The sequence below is a fragment of the Pavona decussata genome, unplaced genomic scaffold (genome assembly GCF_977016875.1).
Source record: "Pavona decussata unplaced genomic scaffold, jaPavDecu1.1 SCAFFOLD_52, whole genome shotgun sequence".
NCBI lineage: Eukaryota > Metazoa > Cnidaria > Anthozoa > Scleractinia > Agariciidae > Pavona > Pavona decussata.
Genome location: NW_028145474.1, coordinates 615001 through 627500, shown reverse-complemented (window position 1 = coordinate 627500; position 12500 = coordinate 615001). Strand labels below are relative to the sequence as shown.

Below are 12500 nucleotides of genomic sequence, written 5' to 3'. Positions count from 1 at the left end.
CAGCTTTTGTAGAATTGTCCATCAAATTGAAGGGAAAACAATTACCATATCGCCCCCATCGAACATGAAACGGCGTAAAGTTAAGTAGTCGTTATTTAGGTATGTCGTGAATCTTTTTACACTTACAAACAGCTGGGAATCTTTAGACCTTGTTCGCATTATAAGGACTTGTATACGAACGGCCTGGGATCCCTCGAGGAGGATTTTCCGAGGTCTGCTTTTACGAGGAAAGAGGTCGTCTGCCAATTTGAGGTAAATTTAATCTACGCTCGCCTGCCGTTATAAAGATTGTTTTACGTGTAAACATATTTTCTGATACCTGCTAAGAAATTTAGTTGCTATGCTGACATCCCATTGTCAAAGAAAGAGTTTCATCAACGAGATCCAGCAGTAAAAACATGTCTGATTTTAATGTTAATTGTTCCACTGATACTTTACGGTATTAATTATTAACGCAACCAAAGTTATTTTCCATAGTTAGTTGTGTTAAAACTTTTATGCATATGTTCTAATTTCCTGGTATATATTAAAATCATTTCATACCATTTCATTCACTGAAATAAGTGGATGGCGATTTAGTGATAGCACTAACACCAAAACAACCGATTAGTAGGTCATTAATTTGGTGAATATTTAAGACACCCGTCTTTTTAATTAAACAGGAAAATATTTTGCGATACATGACAAGAATGTTATAACACGTGGCGCTTCTTTTCTAATGTAAATTTTTTCACCAGCCTTGTGGGTATAAGTATTTGCCTAGACCTAGGGTATTTCCCTGGTGCAGAGGGAGAGCCGTAAGTTAAACTATAGCACGAAATTTTCAAGAGTGTTTAACCGTCATAGAAGCGAATTCGGAGAGATTTCTGCACAGCCTCATACATTAATTATACATGCATCACTGACAACCTAACCCTGTCACACAAAAAACGGGCATAAATAGAGTTTGAGTTGCAAAATGTATACATAATTAATGTGTGGGGCTGTGCGGAAACCTTGCCGCGAACTCTACATAGCGCTAGCAGGCAGCATCCCTGCAGTTTTTATGTAATGTTTAAAAAACGAGCAGGAGTGTTTTCAGTCGGATTTAAAGCCACGAGGCGTAGCCGTGTGGGTTTAGACCCGATAAAAGACGTGCTGCGAAGGCTTCGAAAACAATCCTGGAAAAGCGTGTGTTAATTGTTAATAGAGTTCAAAACAATTATGCTTTTATTGAACGTTGGAAATTGGCATACGAGAAAAACACCGCATACTAATGAAGAGTGTTTTATCAGCTGATAAAACACCGCATACTAATAAGGAAGAGGTTTATCGATATAAAGTCAATGCACGTGATGTATTATCGACCATTTGATAGGTCAAGGGACTTATGACTTATTAATGAGTTTTTTTAAGATTAAAGTAACCCGAATAAAGAGCAAATTTATAAAAAACGATGTTGAAACTTTTCCCTCGAAAAAGAGCGGGCTTTTCATGGTTTAACAGTTATCATGTTAACCTGACAGAATCACACAGAACATTTGTGCTAATTCATCTTTCTTACCTACATACAACTATTAAACACAAAACAGCCAACGGCACTTCCTCTCTCTTCTTCCACTATTTGTTCATTGCTCATTTTATATGTTAACATCATGGCTTTTAATTTCCTTGTTTGTGGTTTGTGACAAAACAAAGTAAGAAATGAAAAGTTAAATTCAAGGATGCACAATTGGTGGCTATGATTTTGGTATCTTCGGCAACTTTCACAGCCGTGGATACTCAACTCAAAGAACTTGTTTTGTTATTAAACGGCTTTACATATTTCAGTTCACGTGGATGATTCGACAACTGCGCATGCACCACACGTTCCTTCACAGTTACAGTTTTATCGAAACTAAAAATAATAATACAATAATATTTATTCAGGATAACCCCGTCAGTGTACCAAACACTGTCAAGAAAAGGGGTTCTGTTATTTATTCCTTGACCTCCCTTCCTAGCCGTGTTCAAACAACTGGAAAGAGTTGACTATTATAGTAATGGACAAACGAAATTATGAACGCTCTTATTATATGTTACTTATGTTAACAATCTCGTACCCGGAATCTTCGTTTCCTTTGGTCAGCGGTCGAAAAGCGAGCGTCAAGCGTGCGCAGTAAGGACCGAAGACTCGAGGTACGAGATTGATATGTTTACAGCACTGAAACGGCTACTAAGTCAGGGTTTTGCTGCTATCACGAGATCAGTCGACCTTCTCGTAGTACTCGTTACCAGGTCGCTCCTCTAAGCCATTAAGGTCATATGATCCTGTGCCACTGTTAAGGTGACAAGCTTTGCTGTTGATGTTGTAGTTAAATGAAACGCATGTATTTTCCGTAAGGCAGTAAACCATGCACTTCCAGGCGTCACTCACGTGACGTTCTAAAGCAATCACGTGACCTCCTAGTGCGTACTGGTTTCCGTTGTGTGACGTAACTTGCTTAAAAATGACATCTTTGAAGTCTGTTGCTTCTTGTTCTAGAAAATTGAAGCGAACAGAAAGAAGTCACAAAATAGTTGTTGATAATCCATTCGGAGTTAATTTTTCTAATAAATGAGGGAATATTGCTTCGTTAAACTTGCTTTTATCTACCTGTGCAATATCTTGCTTTCACTGCAAAAGAAGTCGGCTGCAGCTTGTACACATAGTATCCATAGCAACGCCTGACTTGGGCCTGCATTTTAACAAAGCAGTTTTTGCCATTCCAATGAAAGCATATCTCTCGCAACACAACGTTATCTTTCATAGAAGGATGTCCTCCACGAAGCCAACCAGGAGCCTGGGTACCACAAGCCCAAGGATCTGGGAAGGAGTCTGGTAACTGATGAGAAAATCAAGTTAAAGATCAGAATGTTGAAAAAACAAAAGAGAATTCAAATTCACTTAGCGAAAAAGAGCTCAGTGATTGTGTCAACAGCATAGCATAACTACTAACTTTTTCGCCTGTTCTGCAAAAGTCGCACCTGGCATCTGTATTCGAGATTTCAGCATGCCAGTTCTGGTTTCCTAACATGTTACTAAGTTATTATCAGTAATGCATTTTGACCAGTCAGATCACTTTTGCTTTTGTTAAAAAACAACAAACCTTCATGGGTTTTTTCGTCCCTTGTTCAACAAAGCGATACCAGTAGTTTAAATTGATGTGGCCGTCATTTTGTGCGGACTCTTCGTTGCTTGCTATATGAAATATCGATCTTCCATCGTTGGCTATGTCCTTGAACTCGGTGCACATGGACTTTGTACCTTGTTTAATAAATATAAAACGCTATTAACAGCTACTGGGGCTAAATGTTTTAATAACTGGAGCAAATTACATTAATAATATCATGGGTGACAAATGACTCCTTGATTTCGGCGCGAAATTTCAGCGTTAATTTATAATTTCACATGTGAAATTACAAAATTGCTATGGCAACGTTTCCTGTATCTCAGTGCCGAGATGGCGTCCAAGTTTCAAGATTTTACGAATGAAGAAGTTACGGCACTAAAAGACGCTGCGGAAAACCTTAAATATGCGAAAGAGCACAATTAACTGGGTGATGGTTTTTAAGAACTGGTGCGATGAAAATGGCCTTGAGAAAAACCCTGAGACGGTTCGTCCTGAGCAGTTGGACAAAGTACTCGAGCGGTTTTTTTGTCCGCATGTGTAAACAAGACGGAACCGACCACGATTGTGAGCGTAATTTATCACCCATGATTTTAAAAGGTAATGAAATGGTATACTCGTGAAATTAGGAAATAATTTCACGCGTCATCATTTTATTACATATATATATGAAGGAAACAGAGCCTTTTTTCTTCTGCTTCTATGGAACCAGCCGTTTTTTATGACTAACCTTGACAAGTAACTTTACTAAAACTGAAGCCAGTTTGGCTTGGATGAATTTAGGGTGCACTCGATCAACTCTATTCCTAAATACGAATGTGTGCAATGATGACAAGGAATCTGAGATTTAAGAAGTTGTCGGAGTCACTGAAATACAAAATGGCTCCTAAATTGTCATGTATCTGCGAAAGTTTGCAGAAATATCTTTCCAACTTTCTAAAAGCTGTTCCACTTATTCTTAGTCAACCTTAGTTTGTTTCAAATAGTGATAAAAAAAAGTGAAAGCAAATGTTATCATCATTTATGTGAGGTATAACCGTAAACCATTGTTTATATATATTTTTCTGTCCCAGTTTGTTGATTATATATAACAAATGATACTGAAGGCAAATGGCGATAAAGTAACACATGTTTTAGCGATAGTGATCCATATCGGTATGAGAGAGGGGGGAAGCGTTATTGAGACAGTGCAATCCTACTTTGGGGTCAGAAAATAGAGCGATGATGAAAAATGTATATATATAATTAGAATGTTTATCATAATTTGAAACGATTATAATTAATCGACTGATCGTTGTGGCACAATGAGTCATATGGTATTACCGACTAACCCAAAGAGTTTTTCAATTCTCTAACAGTGGATTCAAAATATGGAATTGACTTTCTCCATTACTTACTTTTCACTTTCAATATAAATCTGTGATAATCAGCGCCATGTTTGTTACTGGCTATGCAGCCGTCATAAGTTTGATTGACAGCTGTCAGATTCAAGAACCGGCCCGACGAGCTGTTCTTTAGGACGACGCCATCTTTGACCCAGGCCATGAACGGTTCAGGATATCCGAAAGGCTCTGGGCACAACAGGTTAAGGGAGCTTCCGTCATTAACGTCTTTTGTAGTTGGAATGTTTGGTTTGTTCTTGAGGAAAGCTGCAAAGAGCAAAATGAAGTGACATTACTTTTCTGTTACTTTGGTCTGGCTTTCGAAAACCTTGTAACAGAATAATCAGCCAGATTAGTCCCCATACACCCTCCCGGCTCCCAAAATTGTTGGCTATTTAATTTTTTGTCTTATAGCAAACGTCATTTAGTTGCACTCAAAGCAATTAGTTGGAAGTTGAGAGCTCGCAAAACTTAAAACGAAGCAGAAGAAGGCTAAGCTGACAGGCAGTTGGTAAAGGAAGACTGCTTAGCACGATATAAAGGAGAAAGAGGGATGGAAAGGATGCTGCCAAAGCGACTTAGTGGAACGAAGACAGCCGAAAATAAACCGAACAAGAAGTCCGAAAATAAACCGAAGAAGCGGTTCGTAAATAGACCGTAGAAGAAGTCCCAATATAAACCGAAGTAGAAAACCGAAAATACACCGAAGAAGAAATTCCGAAAAAAAAACGAAGAAGTCCGAAAATAAACCGTATTCTCAATATTGAACTGGAACTAGCTTAGGCCCGGTTCAAACGTCGCATTTCACATGTGCCGAATAAAACTCGAGAATTAACTGCATGGAAATGCGACGTTTGAATCAATTAAATTCGACAGTTTCGAATTAAATTAGACTTACGTCGAATCTGCGACTGAAACAGTCGAATATTCGACTTAAGTTCGACATTTGATTCAGACGTCGCATTTCACTTGTGCTGAATATAATACATAAATTATAGTAAATTATTATTATTCATTCTGTAATCGCAATCCGTAAATGCCATGCGCAGAAGAGTATAAACAGCACTTTGAAAAAATGACGTGCAGCAATTATTATTGTATGAGGTGCTTGGTGTTTGATAATGAAGAGGACACTCCTTGGTGGAAAGAGGGAAAATCTGTGGCATATTGTGAGACGTGCTTCAATGAAACGATGATCATGAAAAGGCGCGGGTCGAGTGAAGGCCAAGATGAGTCATCTTGGCCTTCACTCGACCCGCGTCTTTTCATCACGCTGTTGGCAATGAAGATGTCAACTGGTAGCACGGAAACAAAAACATTGAAGGTGGACGGAGTTAAATTCGGCACCATTAAATTCGACGTCTGAATCAAATGCCGCATTTAATTATTCTAGTCGACTAAAATAGGAGTTATATTCGGCACATGTGAAATGCAACGTTTAAACCGGGCCTTATGCGCACGAGGCTTAAAGGGGCAGTGTCACCTATTTTTAATGCGACAATGAATAATCAAAAAATCTTCCCCTAGTCTATCCACCTTCAAAAGAAAGCTTCTTGATTTCCTCAGTTAATTGCATGAAACGTCCGACTCTGTTATGTCTTTATAGTCTTACCACCATCGTATGTTAAAAAATCTCAATACAATGTCTTTACTGGTCTTAAAGTCCCAACGTATCTCCGAGGAGACCTCTCAGCATAAGCCCGGGGGTTTCTTGAGGTCTCCTCGCCACTTCTTACTTCTTTAACTATTATTATTTACTCTAAACTTATGTACTTGTAATCCTAGTCTATTATTCATTGTAACCTCTATGTTTGTATGTCGTGGTGAATAAATAATAAAAAAAAAAGAAAAAAAAATGCATTTGCCTCAAAGGACTCGTCAAAATAATGGTTTAGTTTTGTTGACAATAATCCTTCTAGTGCGTACAAACTACTGTCAATTATGTTTGGTGTCAGATGGCTAGGATGGAAGAGGATTAAAATTTCAATTTTTTCAACTTCTTCCTGTGTATTGTAGAGAAGTCGATAAAAAACGTATTATAGTTGGCTCTTCCAGGGAGGAAACCCTTAACATTTTCTCCCGATTTCATGTCATTAAGCGGGGGAATCTTTTCACGTGTAAATATTCTTTTAACATATTTCCCCACAAGAGCCTGATAAAGACAATCTTCTCCACTGATATATTGAGCCTCCAGTGCAGTGCCGAGATTACGAATATGGTTTATTACAAAACTCTTATTTCTATAAAAAAAAGAAAATGTGTCGCGCTTTTTGCAAGTTTACTTTTAAGAGGCCCATCTACCGGTTGCACTTGATAACATCTCCATGTATTCGTATGTCATTATCTGTGTGTAACAGTAAAAGAAATAGCGGCCTCTAGTTTTTACAAATCAGCGAATGCTACTGCCATTGTGAGTAACACGGATGCGTTGAAGCATTAGCGAACGACACTACGCTCCACGATTTCCCACGACTGGTAATCTTCCTACATGATATTTCCCATGGCATCCAACTGCAGAAAGTCAACCCATTTCTCGATTTCTCTTTGGTTTTCGCGAGTCATCTATCCCCAAAAAATGATATTGTAGCTCGCGCAATTCTTTTTTTCTTGTTCGAAGCGTTGTTGAACCCAAAAAATCAACGCATTTATTAACCCTTTCAGCCCTAGAATGACGTCAAGAATTGTGTTAATTCCAATTTTACGGCATAGTTTAAAGAAAAGACCAGAACGAAATGGGGAGGGGGGTGGCAAGCTAAAAACAATGTTTAAATCTGCCGGATTTAGTTCAAAGTTGACAGTTTAGACCGGTTAAATCAGTTTTTAATGACGGTGGAACTAAGTAATAACTAGCTTCTTCTCTGATCAATCTCAGGTGGATGACGAAGAAAAAAAACCGACATAAAAGACAAGACAGAACGTTTACAAGTTCATTCATTGCGCAACATAACTGCAGTCATGGGAATAAAATCCCGAAAGTTTAAAAGGAACACACCTCTGCTCTCGGAGTAAACCTCTACTTCACATAACGTGAGTGCCATGCTGTTTCCCACAAGCCTGATATTCAAGTATCGTCCAGTCTTCCTCGGCTTGCAGTAAAACGAGGCTTTAGCTAAGGTGGCCATAGAATAGCGTTCACCGCATCGAGGACTGGCAGTACCATTGTCTGCCAGACTATCACCTTGAAGAAAACGAAGAAGAAAACTCCCTGCCTTTGGGGGCCCGTTCCAAATCAAATGTTAGTACATCTGTTATAGTAGTATTTTATTTTTTATGACTCATTAAATATTCCACACAAATTGCTATTTACAAGTTAAAAGTACATAAAAAAGAGCTATTAAAGACCTATTTACAATTCATTTCGATTAAAAAAAAGATAATGTTTTCAAGGAAAATTTCAGTAATAATTTTTTTTTTAAAAAATTCGATTGCGAAAAAAAAATAACTGAGACTACTTTCGAGCATAATGTTTTTGTAAAGAAAAAGAAATAAAAACAAATTTCATGAAGTTTATAAAAAAATGAAATTCGGCATTTTAAAATCAGTTGCACTTGATAAAAAATAAAAATAAAAAAATAAACAAAATACGCATCTCTCAAATGGCCCCTTCTGCAGTTTCAATGTCAATGTCCGCGTTCACTCATTAAATGCTGTCATTGTTTCTTGTATATATATATATATTGTATTTCAAATCAAAGGTTAGTTAGTGGGTGATCTGTCTTTGAATGAGGCTTTTGCTATTTTACAGATCATCGTTAAGGCACTTTCCAGTACGTTATATTCATATTGTGCCATTAAACTGAAAAACATAAAATAAGGAAGAAAAAACGAAAAACTACTGCTACTACTACTACTACTACTACTACTACTACTGTTACCTCTACTACTATTACTGCTTCTACTACTACTACTACTACTACTACTACTACTACTACTACTACTACTACTGCTACTACTACTACTACTACTACTACTACTACTACTACTACTACTACTACTACTACTACTACTACTACTACTACTACTACTACTACTACTACTACTACTTCTACTTCAACTACAACTATCACTACCACTAGTGCTGCTGCTACTGTTACTTTTACTGCCATAACATACACTGCTTCTGTTACTAGCTTCTGCCGTTTTTATTGTTACGGTAATTGTCAATGTTATTTTCTTACCAACTCGGATTTCTATGTTGACAAGTCTTTCATGAAAAGAGACTGTTTACCAGAAAAACTTCCGAGACGGAATGACTGGATCCCATGTCTGCCCTCCACCAGGGATTTGTCGTACGAGTTGTGTGTGTGCAAGTTTTTCCGCGATAATCTCTATCAGAATTCCCGTCCACCGCCCTTCCAGAAACACCTTCCGCTGCCACTGACGATTGAGACGTGGACATACTCAGAACAAGGTTTTCTAAAGATGCAAAATCAATGTAATAAGAGCAAATTGCCACTGGATCGGGAACGTCTTGATATCATTGCGTCAGTTTTAATTTCTTTCTCAAAATTAATGTTTAGAATGTAAAAACCATCGCCGGGACATAGTAAGGTACTTTCAATGTATAGACCGCAGTGACATATTAAACAGCATTGAGACCATTGATGAGCAATCACCGCGGTACACTCGAATCAGTTAAATTTCACTACAGCCTATCAGCAGGAGCCCATTAATCAGCTGTTATAACTAACCTATTAATATTTGCGTGGTCTTATTGGATATTGTATATCACGTCACACAAAACCGATTAACTGGTATCAAACGATATACCACGAACTCTTCCATATACCCTTCAGGATTATTGGACGGAATAGCATGCAAGTAGAATATACGGTGCCATTGACTGAAAGAATTCCCATAAGACTCAGAAATTAACATAGCAGCAAACATTTTTAGAACAATTTTAGTAGACCTCGTATCTTCTGGTTTGCCAACTGAACTACGTGAAGGTGTTAATGGCGACTTTAGGCCTAACACTGTTCTAAAAGTGGTCCTGTTTTCTATAGTTGTTCCTCTGGCTGTCACGAGATTGGGTCTACGGCAATCAGTGCAATGGCGAGCCTGTGAGCCCAAGACCACTAAATTATATACCACCCTTGTTCTTAGTTCAATTTAGCCTCAAAGCGCTGTTACGTCTGTAAGCTGGTACCAAGAGCGGGAAAAAGTATTATGATGTCATATTAATGTCAAACGCGAAAAAATTCAAATTAGCTTTCTTGGTTTTGTTCAGTTCTTTCTTCTAAATGCAGGCCTAGAAATAATTTTATAATATCTTTCCTTTGACTATAGACAGTTTGGATTCTTAAGGTTTTATTATTATTTAACAATTATTCGCCGAAGGCGAAGTAAATATTGGTGAATATTCCCCGAGACGAAGTCGAGGGGAATATTCACCAATATTTACTGAGCCTGAGGGGAATAATTGTTTTAGTATAATTACTCAGGTGATTATCAGAGAAAAACAAGTACCGTGCGAAAAATGTCGATTTTTTTGTTTGTTTCAAATCGTCACGCGTCAATGAACAGAGACGCGCAGTCTGCCGACCACATGATGCTCAATCGAAATCACATGCGCAATCGATAAACTGCACACGGCCTCCAGCAGAATGTCAGTATTCTTTAACTGCCGCTTCATTGAGACGAAGCACTGACTTCTGTGAATGAATGTTGGGTTTCTTTGACCCGTTTAAATAAATAGATGGAGATGAACCAGGCTGTTTGGTGTAAACCTCGAGCCGGGATCACAAGACTTGTGATTAGTGTTAGCGATAGCATTTTATTGCACAATTTCTTGTTGACATGATGGCCTCGCCGGTTAACGGACGTTTACAAATTGCCCTCGGAGATAAGCTGCTTCAGGTAGGAATTAAGTCATTTGTTGGCTTCGCTAAACAAGTACACGGTTGTCGCAGATGAAAATATTTTGTTGTGAGGCGGTGACTTTAGATGGTGGTCGAGAGTCGCTCGAACCGACAACAAACTAGTTTTCAGATTATAAAATCGTTTTCTTTTCTCGTCACTGAAACGTAGAACTTAGAAGACCTTTTTTCATCTTGTGTACTTCCATACTTTCAAAAAGTCTGTCTTAAACTCGTTTTGTTTGTGGAATCATTCTGTTAATAAAGAAAATCTTGCTCGAATGTAACCTTGTTGTCTTCATTTTAAGTCATCGAGATCGACAACATGCAATTTACAAGGGTTTTTTAATTACAATTAGCAAAATTTTCATCTCTTGCCTTCGAAAAGTATCACCTCGGACTTAGCTGCATCTTTAGTGCCTTTCGGGATTGCATTTTCTTTCATCCTATTTACTTCTTCTTCAGAACTGTCAACAAATAGCTAAGCGGCCATTTTGAAAGTTATAGTGCTCCCGCTATAATCACCTCGCGCGAGGTGATTATAGCGGGATATGACGCAATCCTCGACCAATCAGATCAACAGAATCTCTATAATCACCTGAGTAATTATACTAAAGAAAATTATTATTATTATAAAATCAAATAGGTAACTCTAATTATTTGAGATACATGTTTCTCACCTGTAGGGTTAGGGTTTACCAACACTTCACAGATTTCCAACTTCTTGTTTTCGCCTGGCACCCGGATGTTCACGTATTTTCCTCGGATGCCCGGATGACAGTAGAAGGATTTTACAGCTTGAGCTGCAGTCATGTTGTATGGGCCACCACACTTCTGATTAGAGTTGCCTTGATTCTCAAGACTGTTCCCTGAAGAAAACGGAAGGAGTAATACTGAGGACGAACATGGCACCACAGGAGGCAAGGGTAAAAGCCAGAACACACATTTCGGAAGCCTACAGCAAGCATGCACACAATTTGTGCTTTACCCTGCGTCTGCAGCAGAAAGCCAAACCAAGGGGTATCCATACCCCGCTAAATGAGATGCTAATCCATTTTAGTATAAATCTACTAGTGTTCTATCACGAATGCCGTTCTCTGATTGGCTACGCTACTCGCTATCTATTCTGTGATAGATAGTGAGTAGCAGTTTTCAACAAAATGGCGGCCGCTTCGTCGCGTTTTCCAAGTGTCTGCGATGAGGATATAATTAATGTACTTGTTTAGTTTTGAACGACTAGTAGATTTATACTAAAACAATTAGATTATTTGCTCTCGATTTCTATGCATGATAGCTGATTCGGGCTGCGCCCTCATCAGCTATCACGCGATAGAAATCTCGAGCTCATAATCTAATTGTTAAATAGAGTTTATCCCGGCATTCGCCTTGCCAGCAGTGGCGGATCTACGTTAGAAGCCCGGGGTCCCGGCCCCTTCCCCTCTTATTTTTGAACCGAAACCGCGGCCCGGGGTCGAGGCGCGGAGATGTTTCGTTTCACCAAAAGAAGCGTGTCCAGAGTTTGAGAGAGGGCCCCAGTTATACCTAAAGCTTTGGATTCGCCACACGCAAATACACATATCTTCTCCTGATTGGAAAGAGGACAACGCGGGAAAGTCTCCCCTGAGGGGGTGGGGAAAGTGGGCTAAAAAATAAACCCCGGGCGGTTTGTTCGAAAGCCGATATTTTAAGCTAAAGTTGAACTGAAAAGTCTAAGAACAATAAAAACTGAGGGACAAATTCAAATGTTTAGAGAAACCAACCCTTCGTTAGCTTCGTCGGGCGAACAACAGGGTCCCAAGCCCCCAATATATACAGTTTTTTTTTTTAACTCAGTCACTGTTAAAGATTTGGGCTTATTTATGACCACATGGACACCAACCTATTCGTATTTCAAAGTTTGTTAATCCACTTCCGTTGCCATCCGCTCTGCTGACTATCTTCACTTCTTGTACAATGTACCTCGCCCCCAGATCCACTCGCCACCATGGGTCCTTCGACAGACTGGTCACTGCACACCAGTATACATTATTCAAATACAGCTTTCGTTGCGGATTCCCGTCAACCGCTAATGAAGCTCTAACGTCGTTGTTTAAAGAACCGGACATGCTGGTTGGTTGGGCGAGGGCCAAGTT

General features: G+C 38.9%; 1 pseudogene across 1 annotated transcript in view; it reads right to left on the bottom strand.

Annotated features, from left to right (window-relative positions):
• Positions 1-2224: 2224 nt before the first annotated feature.
• Positions 2225-12500, bottom strand: part of LOC146480773 (uncharacterized) — a 12113-nt pseudogene continuing 1837 nt past the window's right edge. Inside the window, exons 4-11 of the transcript XR_014864586.1 lie at positions 12248-12500; positions 11049-11237; positions 8689-8926; positions 7503-7688; positions 4526-4777; positions 3108-3265; positions 2615-2843; positions 2225-2499 (exon numbers count right to left, since the gene is read on the bottom strand). The exon at positions 12248-12500 is cut by the window's right edge and continues 2 nt beyond it. The product of XR_014864586.1 is annotated as an uncharacterized LOC146480773 (transcript). The remainder of the gene's footprint in view (positions 2500-2614; positions 2844-3107; positions 3266-4525; positions 4778-7502; positions 7689-8688; positions 8927-11048; positions 11238-12247) is intronic.